Below are 12,286 nucleotides of genomic sequence, written 5' to 3'. Positions count from 1 at the left end.
TTAGATGTCAGTCCATTCCAATGCTTTTAGTAGTAATGCGAAGAGTTCACTTAAATCATGTCGTTGATTCGTGTAAATTTGGTCTCCCTTATTACATCTGATAAAATGTAAAGTCTCCACCTTCACTGCTAGGGCCACGATCTTTCATTGTGTTTGTCAGTTCGTTGCCTATGTTTATTCTAGCCTTGGTTCTCAAGGATGTTTCTGTATCACGATTAGTTCTAGTTCACTTAAATTCATTTACACACACTCAAGACTTGGCATGGTTAACGGATGAAAGATAAACATTAGTCCGTATAGATTTCTTTGCGGCAAGAACATGTTTACTGGTCGTAAGTTCATATGTATGACTTTTTCTGTTATTACAAGTGTGTGATAGGGAAGTGTAAACTATCGTGTCCAGCCGAAGCCTACGAATTAGTAGTGTCCTTAAGACATACGATTATCGTTTCCTAAATCCTTTCCAATCTTTTTAGAATGACTTGTTTCTGGTAGTTCACCACGTTTTAATAAACAATGTTTCCAAATCTTATGTGGATTTGATGTAAACGACGTTGAGCTCTTGCTACATATTTGGAACAGTTTTCAGCAGCAGCTCACTTGATGTCTCTTTCAGTCTTCCAGGAGACTTCGTTGTTTTTACTACTGTTGCGGGTAGTCATTCCTAGTTTAACATTCCTTTGAGGAAGTGAATAGAAACCGAAGAACAGTGTGATTAATTGCGTATGAAGAAAGGCATTTGATGTAAGCTTCAGGTGTGGTCCTGCCAGACTCCGTCGAAGTAGGAGAATGGTGGTATGGAGACAATGGAAGCAGCACTGATTCACGGAAAACTTCCATTTTTAAACTAGGGTGTAGCCTTATAGGAATGGCATTTCTTCAAATTGTTGCTTTGGTGCCAGTTATGAAATGTATACTGTGATATCGTGAAGAAGAATACTTACATAAGTTGCTTGAAATAACGCCATGCATGTGATGACAACACTCATGACGAACTGCGTCATTGCGATGGGGCTCATGATGTCCTGGAGGTAAGCGACGAACCTGGAATAAGAAAATGTTTTAAGCAACACCATAAAACGAAATGTACTACAGCAAGTTGGATGTAGTCATCAAACATGCACTCGAGAACATTAATAGAACGAGCAATTCGTAAGTTAATTTCATTTTCTGAGATTATGCAGAGTAGAAGCCAGACAGGCGATGGGTAAATGCGAAGAATGCTATTTCTCTGATAAACAAAACTTCGTGATTTTTTAATTTGATTAGGTATTGGGTCAGCTTAACTTTGAATGACACAATCTTCAACGTCTTTATATTCAAGATAAAGTATGCAGATATTAGTTTTCTTAAGGCGTGCTTCATGTCCTGCTGTATTACAATTTTGTCACAGATTTCTGAATTTTGCGCTATGTTGTATGTATAAAATGCCCCGAACACATTTGACGTTAAATAAGTAAAGTAAGTTTCACTTGCTGAACTAAATTATTTAATCTTCTTTCACATAATATGTAGGAAACGTTATTAATTAGCGAAATTGGTCTGTATGTCTACTAGAGATTAAATGTCTATAGCAACAGAATGAGATTCGGTGCCCAACACTGGAATTTGGTGGAACGACCATGAGCTGCCCCAACAACCTTTTCGAATCGTAGCATGTTCAGGAAAGCACAGAATGCAATGTTTTGTGTCCGATTTGACTGCTGCGGGTACAACACATTGTTGCTATTTTTACTCTCAGATGATGGCTGTAAACCCGCAACAGGAAATATATTTAAATAAATCAAAATACGGCCAAGATTCTGAATTCATCAACTTGTATTTAATTTAAGTTTTAGGATCGACAGACCACATAGTCAACGAACTCATGTGGTTGGTTGTGGATGAGCGCCAAGCGTAAGCAGCTGGCAAATTGTTCTGTGGATGACATAGGTGAATGGACAGGTCCGGGATGAAACAAGAAACGACCGAGGAAAGCATGAGGGCAAGCAGAGCATTCATAGAACCACTTTCACTCAATTTCTCTTCCATTCTACTATCGAACAATGCTCTGGAGAAATGAACGCTTAAATGTTTTCGTATGAGCTCTGGTCTGTCTTATTTTATTACAATGATGATGACTCCCTATGAAGTTGGGTGTCAACAAAATATTTTCACATTCAGGCAGAAAGTTGGGGATCTCACCGAAACGAAAACCGCCTTTGCAACCCTAACTCGAGCATCATGTCCATAACAGTCTCTCCCCTGTTTCGCCACAATACAATACGCAGTGCCCTTCTTCAAATTTTGTCAGTGTCCTCCGTCAGTTCTATCTGGTAAGTATCCCATACCGCACAGCAGTATTCTATCAGATGATGAACAATCATAGTGTAGGCAGTTTCTTTAGCACCATAGCGATCCACACAGCTGGGGTCGCGTTGAATGGGGAAGTTCAGGCACCGAGTGTGACCGAGAGTTCGGATTTACGCCCAAAGGTGTCATTGGTACAGTGTTATTAGCAATAACGTTCATTTCGCAGGCTGCGTTTGCATCTTCATGGAAGCAGTCTGCAGCCAGGCATAAGCTCCTGCCCCGAAGACTTGCTAACACCTCCTCAGCGAGACGTGACGTAGCCATGTAAGTCAGAGAGCCACAGCCACGAGTTGTTCGGCGGTAGTTGGGGAGATGAGAAGGCGTCGCCTACCCAGACACTCTGCGCCCCCCCCCCCCCCCCCGCACCCCTACTCTCAAATACAGCCCGTTGGGCACTTAGGTGAGTGCAGCCCACTGTGCTCCAGGATGCCAGTTGTTTTGAAGACTAGGCTCTAGTCATCCACCATGGATCCCGCAAGACTGCAGCAGATACTCAGGACTCGGGGAGGGGGCTGCTCGAATGTGCCTCGTCGGGTAATTGTGAAGATGACAAGTTTCAGGTGACCCACGAAGATACGGCACAAAGGTGAATGAAAAATATGAAGACATCGGAAAAGAAATCATTGCCGGAAGGACGGCTTCAGCACACAGGAGAGTCAAAACAGTTTTCGGCCGAATTAAAAGCAAGTGTGGCAACATCACGAGTTCAGTGGGAATTCCACCATAAAATGACAGAGGAGAGGACTTACCTGATGACTTGATAGAAGAAACAGAAGTCGACAGAGAAGAGTTAGGTTGTCCCGTATTACAGTCAGAAGACACAAGATCAAATAAGGCACAAGGGTTAATTAACATGCCATAGGAATATCTAAAATCGTTGGGGTAAGTGAAAACAAAACGACTATTCACGTTGGTGTGTGGAACGTACGAGTCTGGTGACATACCATGTGACTTTCAGAAAAATATTATCCATCCAATTCCGAAGACTGCAGAAGTGGACAAGTGCGACTATTATCGCAGAATAAGCTTAACAGATCATAGATCCAAGTGGATGACAAGAATATTATACAGGAAAATGGAAAAGAAAACTGAGTATGTGTTAGATGACGATCATTTTAGCGTTAGGAAAGGTAAAGTACCAGAGAGGCAGCAGTAACGTGGCGGTTGATAATGGAACTAAGACTGAAGAATAATCAAGACACGTTCATTGAATTTGTCGACCTGGAAATAGCGTTCGTCAATGTAAAATGGCTCAAAATGTTTGAAATTTGAGAAAAATAGGGGCAATCTACAGGAAAAATCGAGCAATTTACAGTATATATAAGAACGAAGAGGGAAAATTAAGACTGGAAGACCAAGAACAAAGTTGTCGGATTAAAAAGGACGTAATACAGAGATGCAGTCTTTCCTCCCACTGTTCAATAGGTACATCGAATAAGAATGAGGGAATGAAAGAAAGGTTCAAGAGTAGGATTAAAATTCAGGGTGAAAGTATTTCAATGATAACATTCGTAGATGGCTTTGCTATCGTCAGTGAAGGGGATTGCGGTATGCACTGAACGGAATGAACCCTCTAATTAGTATAGATTGTGGAGTAAATTGAATGAAGAGTAAATGGAATAAAGATCATGGTAATGAGAAGTAGCTCAAATGAGAACAGCAAGAAACTTAACATTACAACCGGGGATCACGAAGTAGACGAAGTTAAGGAATTCTTCTACCTAGGTAGGAAAATAACATATGACGAACGGAGCAAGGAGGACATAAAATTGGGACTAACACTGGGGAAAAAGGCATTCCTGGCCAAGGTACGTCTGCTGGTATCCAAAATTTCTAAGAATGTATGTTTCGAGTATAGCATTATTACTGACTTGGTCTGTGGAAAATCCAGAACAGAAGAGCATCGAAGCCTTTGAGTCGAGGTACTACAGAAGAATGTCGAAAATCACTTGGACTGATAAGGTAGGGAATGAGGCGGTTCTCCGAAGAATCGGCGTGGAGTGGGACATATGGTAAACACTGAAAAGAAGAAGGCAATATCTGTCTATGTTTGGCTTTGCAGTGACACTCCGCTGCTGAAGTTCTGAGGTGCTACTTCTCATAATCTTGTTGTGTAGCACTGCGATATTTGTTCTCCGGATGTTCTACCTCTGGCGTCGTCTGGCAATGCCTGATTCATGTTATGACGTCCGTTACGTCGGCGGTACCTCATGCTGAAATTCCAATTGGCACACCGAATCAGAGACAGCCTTCTCTCTTGTGAGCTCGCCCGGTAAAACTTTAAAAGATTTAAACATGTACCATAAAGCTATTCTGCTGTGCAATACTCCTCCCTTATTTCAAAATAAAGTTCCGAATGTTGCCTTTGATTATCCTCTGCAACTATCACATAGATCTACTTACGTAATAGTACATCATGCATATTGCTCCAACCTTTTTGCTCGTAAGTGCTGGCTCTTATTAATTTTGTCTTTCTTTCCTAGTATATACCATTGTTCTTACGTTTCAGTTAGCTAAGACCTTCGCACAGTCATTCGGCATTTTACTTATTTTCGTGTTTGCGAATTACTATAGTACATGTACTTGACAGCTCGCATGTGGTTGGCTTCACTGCGATTGCGAGGTTGCAATAGCTGCCACCGCACACGCCCACAACTCCCAAGTACGTAAGCTACAATCAATGTTCACAGGTGTCACGAAGTCATTTCTGAAAGTATTTGCATGGAGTGTAGCCATGTATGGAAGTGAAACGTGGACGATAAACAGTTTAGACAAGAAGAGAATAGATGATTTCGAAATGTGGTGGTACAGAAGAATGCTGAAGATTAGATGGGTGGATCGCATAACTAATGAGGAGGTATTGAATATAATTGGCGAGAAGAGAAATTTGTGGCACAACTTGACTAGAAGAAGGGATAGCTTGATAGCATATATTCTGAGGCATCAAGGGATCACCAATTACGTATTGGAGGGCAGCGTTGAGGGTAAAAGTCGTAGAGGGAGACCAAGAGATGAATACACTAAACAGATTCAGAAGGATGTAGGTTGCAGTAGGTACTGGGAGATGAAGAAGCTTGCACAGGATAAAGTAGCATGTAAAGCTGCATCAAACCCGTCTCTGGACTGAAAACCGCAATAAAAACACGTAAGTGCAACAAAGTAAGTTTCTCTAACAATGGAGAGAACGACGACGAAGACTAAGCGTTTGATGGTATATTAAACTGGGAAATGACAACACCTTAATGACAATATCTACGAAAAGTCGTCCAAATTGTTACAGTAATAATGCAAATCTGAGCATGCCAAATAACACGCTATCCACACTCACAGAAAGAAATAAAGCAAAAAATACATAGCCTACCCGACTGCAGAGAGAAAAAGAATTAATTCTGCATACATTTACGCTTACCAATTTACGATGTCAATGCCGGCCGCGGTGGTCGAGCGGTTCTAGGCGCTTCAATCCGGAACCGTGTGACTGCTACTGTCGCGGGTTCGAATCCTGCCTCGGGCATGGATGTGTGTGATGTCCTTAGGTTAGTCAGGTTTAAGTAGTTCTACGTTCTAGGGGACTGATGACCTCAGATGTTAAGTCCCATAGCGCTCAGAGCCATTTGAACCATTTTTTGAAATGTCAATGGCGCAATTCCATCAAGTTCTCCTTCACTGTCATCGGAATCGGCGCCAAAAGCGTTGTCTTCGTCATCATCATCATCATTAAGAGTAATCATTAACTGTTCGTTTTCATTTATAATACCATCTATAGTCTGTGCTTCTCTTATTAGTTTAGCAACATGGTCTACTTTTTTCCTACATGAGGTGGCGTCTACCATAGCAAGACCTTCACGTAGCAGTCTTTCCACTTCTGTTACGGTAAAAGTCTTGTTGTTACTTGTAATGAACGCCTTGACTTCACTCCATACCAATTCAATTGCATGAAAATGAGAGTGATAACGCGGTAGCCTAATTACCAAGTGACGCTGCTCGCTTGCAATTTCATCTACAATGTATTTAGGCGTCATAGGCTTATTTTTTTTCACGAGCGAGTACTAACAGCAGCTTTATCATGCTCATGTTCGCAACAATGTCTCTCTCCTGCAATCACTGCATCATACTTTCTTTACGGTCGCTAGTGGTGGGAGCTTTATCTAAAATCACGGAATGGTAGGGTGCATTGTCCATCGCAAAAACTGTCGGAACACTAAACTGGAGCAACAAATTTTTAAACCACTGTAGAAACCGTGGGTGGTCCATATTCTCCTGATAGTCACCGGATTTTTTCTATCGAAGAACTAGAAGTCCTTCAGGCACATAGCCCCCTGAAGATCCTGCATGGCCCACAATTAATCGTGATACTCTTCCTGTTGGCTGATGACCGCTGCCACTCGGTGTATCATCTGTCCAGCATTTCTCAACTGATTCTCCAGCGTTGACCCTGGTTTAGTCTAACCAAATGACTGAGTGTATGTCCTTTCCTACAATTTTGTGTAAGAAAATGGTACGAGCTGCAACGACATGAGCTTTTTCTAGTAACAGTTTTCGTCCATCTAACTTTTTAAAACGGAAGCCCATGCTTTTTAATATCATCTTAAGTGACGATTTCCCCTCTGAGAAAAGTTCACTTTCTTTTAAAGAAATTAGCAACTTCGCTATTGTGGGGTATTCTTTCCTTTTATAGTATCCGTATATGTGCCGACGAATTTCATCGGATTGGAAAGAACCAATATCTGTAATAGGACGAGGCTGCTTCTTTTTCTTGCCCGGAGTACTTAAAAACACAGTTTGTTCCACAGGGTCTTTCTTCCACGCTGTTAATTTCATTGTCTTGTAAGTCTTGAAGTAGCACCCATTTCCTTATAACTGTTCTTTCACTGAGTCGTAGAGTTTTCGAGGTACGCTCTAAAACTCTATCGGCAGGAATCGACGCATGCCCATGAAGAGAAACAAATTCTTTTTCTTGCTCATAAGACTTACGCGTCCTCCGTAGTAATTCTTAAGCCCGACTATTTAATGGCACTCCACGGCGCAATGGATTGTCACTTGGTGAATGACATCGTTTGGGAGACATTGTTTAACAAACAAAAACTGTAGTCGAGGCGGTAACACAACACAACAGCAGGCGTTCGCGAACTAACATAAAATGTTTACACGGTAGCTGGCAACGCGGTAGCGTCGACGCCGGAACCGGCTTTTGTTCGGTACTGTTATTGGTTCAGTAGACGCGGCGCCCCGTTCCTCACTTGCTTGTTAGTTGAACTACCAACTCTACGGCATTTGGTGAGTGACCTTGAAGTGACATGTTTCAGCGGCCCGGGTTTAGTTATCCTAGTACATATTTGCGATACGATATTCCAGCGCCTGTATTTTTCAGAATTAAGATACAATGTTCCTTCAAACATGCATGCTTGTGCGAAGAAAAAGGCACTGCGCCGACTATAGCTGTTATGAACTACCTGAAATGTGTTCGCTGTGGCAAATATGGACAACCATTAGCTATATAATGGATGACGACATGGAAAACTTGTGCCGGATCGGGACTCAATCCGAATATCCCTCTTATCGCGAGCGGTCGCCTTACCGTTAGGCTATACGAACACGCTCCACGATCAGATCCAGACCTCCATATGTCATCAGTCATGCTTTTACGATCTGTACTCGTACATTCATTATGTGTGGTCCTGCTTAGGGGGAGGCATTTTAATTAAAGGTAGCTTGTCTGGTGTCAGCGAATATATACAATATTCCCAGAATGAGATTTTCACTCTGCATTGGAGAGTGCACTGATATGAAACTTCCTGGCAGATTAAAACTGTGTGGTGGACCGAATCTCGAACTCAGGACTTTCCCTTTCGCGGGAAAGTGCTATACCGTCTGAGCCACCCAAGCACGACTCACGGGGCGTGACATTCAATCATGGGGCGTGAGTCGTGCTTGGGTAACTCAGACGGTATAGCACTTTCCCGCGAAAGGCAAAGTCCCGAGTTCGAGATTCGGTCCGCCACACAGTTTTAATCTGCCAGGAAGTTTCATATACAATATTGCAGTTCATGTGTTGTTCAGAATTACGAAGCAATATTCCAAGCTTAATAGTAAGGCGACGACTCGCAGTAAGCGAAAATCCGGATTCGAGTCCAGGTCCGGCACAAATTTTCAATGCCGTCATTCCCTTATACAGCTGATGGTTTTCCATATTTCCTGCGAATACATTTCTAGTATTTCATAACAGCTGTAGGCGGAGAAGTCCCTTTTCCTTCGCACATGCAATCATGTCCGAAGGAACTTTGCATCGTAATTCTGAGCAACACCACCACTGCAGTATCGTATTTATTTGCTGACACCAGGCAGGCAACTCCTTTGCGGGATGGATGTACGAGTACGGACTGAAGACACATGGTGGGCGACGTAAGGGAAGTTCGTGTCTGGCCGCAGAGCGTGCGCGGATAGCCTAATGGTTAGACGGCCGCACGTGATATGCGTGATATCTGGGTTCGAGTTCCGATCTGGCACTTATTTACGTTGTCGTCATTCCATTATACAGCCGATGGTTGTAAATATTTACAACTGCGAATAGATTTCACGAGGTTCACAATGGCTGTAGTCGCCGCAATGCCTTTTCATTCATACATGCATTCATGTCCGAAGGAACATAGCACCGTAATTCTGATCAACAGAGGCGTTGCAATATCGTATTTACCCATCCGCACATGGCAATCGACTTTCAGTTAAAATGTCTCCCCTGTACGGGAATATACATAGTGAACGTACTAATACAGGTTGTAGACAGATGGTTGATGACCTGCAAGTTTTGGTCTGGCCGTGGAGCTTGCGAGGTTAGCCTGATGATAATGCGACCGCTCGCAGTTAGCGGGAAACAGGTTACGATTGCTCATATTCGCAGATTGTTAGGCTATAATTCGCGAGTTATGTTAGTTAACCAATCTACAGGTATATGTTATGTCGGTGATATTGGAAAATGGATACTTCTAGGTCTGAGACAAAGGAGAAGTACGTAAATTGCTATCACATATACTGCAACACTGGTGGTATTATTCCATATGGTTACCATACGTCGGATTTAATATAGCTGTATATGTTGCAGTATTTAATGCATGGAAGTTTTGCCTTGCTGTGGCGCTATAAGTGTTCCCGAAGAGTGTAGGAGATCAGGATTCAGTGTATAAGTAGGTTAGAATCTGCAGTGTATAGCGGTCAGCATGGGAGCATGAAACAGTCGTCTGTGCGGCTGCACATCCGCAGCAACATTCGCTGAAGTCATTGACAGACGCTGTTGGTAGCCCTTTGCTTCGTCTGAGTGGTCAGCTGCAGTTGCGCGTATATTCGTCCGTAAACATCTCAGCTGCCACTATGCCCCCCTGTCATGTATGGCCTTTGGTGCAGTAATTTTTCCGAGGCACCGGTTTGGAATATTGTTATTTTCCCATGCGAACTCTTTACAAACTTAGCCATTTCGAAAAAGCTTTAAAAAATGGTTCAAATGGCTCTGAGTACTATGGGACTTAACATCTATGGTCATCAGTCCCCTAGAACTTAGAACTACTTAAACCTAACTAACCTAGAGACATCACGCAACATCCAGTCATCAGGAGGCAGAGAAAATCCCCGACCCCGCCGGGAATCGAACCCGGGAACCCGGGCGTGGGAGAAAATGCTTCCATCCTTGGCCCCAAATCCAATGATCATTCCTGTTTGGACACCAGATAAATCATTCTGTTTCTGCATTGTGACAACGACTGCACTCTATATATGCTCCATTGTTACTGCTAACACCTGTCGTCCGTAAATCGTTACTGTACGTTGACGTATAGCTTGGGTGGTCGTTACATTAATGTGACTATACCGTGTAATTTCATTGTACCCATAAGAGCCCCAAACCAATTCCAGGATTTTCCATCCCTACGTGACATCTCGGCGTTGATACCATGCAGAAGAACATCCAAAAGCACATTATCTGTTTCCTGGAGGATGGCTCTATCCGCTTCTGCGTTTTGCATCACATTTTATGTCTGCGCATTGATGCTCCAGATCCTATATGATAAGGTTTCCACTCATTCCTTATCCTCCTGCCTTAACGTATTCAGTTTTTCCCGGAAAAATTCGTGCTATATTGCTTCTCATATGCTTTTCGAAAATCATTAGCTAACTGCTGGAATGTTTCTTCGTGATACAACACGTATGTCTTACTCCAGATTAGTGTTAAATAAGTTCGTATAACATTCTTTCTAAACGATAACAAATCAGGAGATTCTTTTGGTTTCAGAAGTTACACCTTAAGGGTACTCCTGATGCCTCTGTGACTTGATATGGCCCAAATAGATACACACATGCAGTAGAAAGGCCATCAACAAAGAAAAAGCTTACCCACAACACAACACTGTGCTGGTACAGATCGACGACGGTCGATGATGTAGCCATGCCACGATTGCCTGTTGTGACAGCCAATAACGACACCGATTTTGCGACACAGAGAGCTACGGTTGAATTGTGTGTAAAAACAAGGGGATGAAGTGAGTATTAGTGTACCAGTGTGTGTTTGTCCTTAGGGTAATTTAGGTTAAGTATTGTGTCAGCTTAGGGACTGATGACCTTAGCAGTTAAGCCCCATAAGATTTCACACACCCTTTGACTGAGCTTCATCAGCGCGTGCTGATATCGCCCAATAGGACTGTGGTGAGCTATGGCCACGAGTTCTGCTGGCGGTAGCCGGGACAAGGAAGGGTGGGGGGGGGGGGGGGGGCATGAAGGCATCGTCATCCCAGACGTTTTACAGGACAGTGTTCTCGAACACGTCTCCTCGTGTGCTTAGGTGAGGTCAGCTGACAGTGGTCCAGGATGTCGGTTATGGTGGAGATTAGGATCTGGTCATCCAGCACAGATCCATCAAGGCAGCAGTGCTGCAGTCTTAGTCGATCCATGCTGGATTGGAGTCGGTCAGAGGCCTGATCGAAGGCGCTGCATCTGGTCTGTGTAGAGATGACAGGTTGCAGATCTTCCGCGATGACTCTCACAGGAGAAGGGTTGGCCCCACACCCTCATATTCTTCGTTCGCTAAACCATTGTAGACTTCAACGGGGGGTCAGGGCTGTGTAATGCACCGGGTTGGTTGTCAGATCGTTATCGATAAGCTTGTAGTGGTTTCACTGAAGCTCAATAAATCGTCATTATGTCTGGTTCTAGCAACGTGGACAGAATGGCAGAATGAATGAATTTGTCTGTGGGTTCTGAAAGCCTCGCTATTCAAAGAACCGAGCCCTACTTATAAAATAGTGTCTCAGGGTGTATGAGTGCGTTGGTCCTTCCTTTATCTGTGCCATCAGCACTACTTGCCTTGTTTAGTAATTGTACAATTATTCTAGATTGCTGATCTTAGGTCTTTTTGCCTACGTTTGACTTTGCAGTGGCGCTCTGCCGCTGAAGTTTCGAAGTGTTACTTCACATTACTTTGATATGCACCACTGACACATTTACTCTTCTGCCTTCATGCCTTGGTGGTAGTGTGACAATGCTCGCTTCACCTCCTAACATCCGCAACATGAGCGGCGCATCTTGTTGACATGCCAAGTGACACAACAGCCAAGAGGTAACCTTCTCTGTTCTGAGTTTGCCTGTTAGAACTTTAAAAAATCCAAATATGAACATTAAAATTATACTGCTGCTCAACAGGGCTTGCTGCAACGTCTAAGTGTGTTCATAATAAGACACTGTCTTTGGTTCGACATCTCCACCAGATTAACGATGTGCTCGTTCCAATTCAACTTGTTCGTAATTCTCAGTTTTAGATATTTAGTTGAATGAAAAGATTTGAACTTTGTGTGAATTTTGGGAATGCGAGATTTGACGGATTACCTTTAGTACTCATTTCGATGATTTACTCGCTTTTCGTTATTTAATTTCAATTACCATTTTTCACACCACA

The 12,286-nt window shown here is 43.0% G+C and overlaps 1 protein-coding gene across 1 annotated transcript in view; it reads right to left on the bottom strand.

The window, feature by feature from the left end:
• Positions 1 to 12,286, bottom strand: part of LOC124712199 — a 33,161-nt gene that overhangs the window by 504 nt on the left and 20,371 nt on the right. The gene's annotated exons all lie outside the window — the stretch shown is intronic.

Source organism: Schistocerca piceifrons, chromosome 8 (assembly GCF_021461385.2).
Source record: "Schistocerca piceifrons isolate TAMUIC-IGC-003096 chromosome 8, iqSchPice1.1, whole genome shotgun sequence".
Lineage (NCBI taxonomy): Eukaryota > Metazoa > Arthropoda > Insecta > Orthoptera > Acrididae > Schistocerca > Schistocerca piceifrons.
The sequence above is the reverse complement of the archived record's forward strand: the minus strand, read 5'-3'. Positions and strand labels throughout refer to the sequence as shown.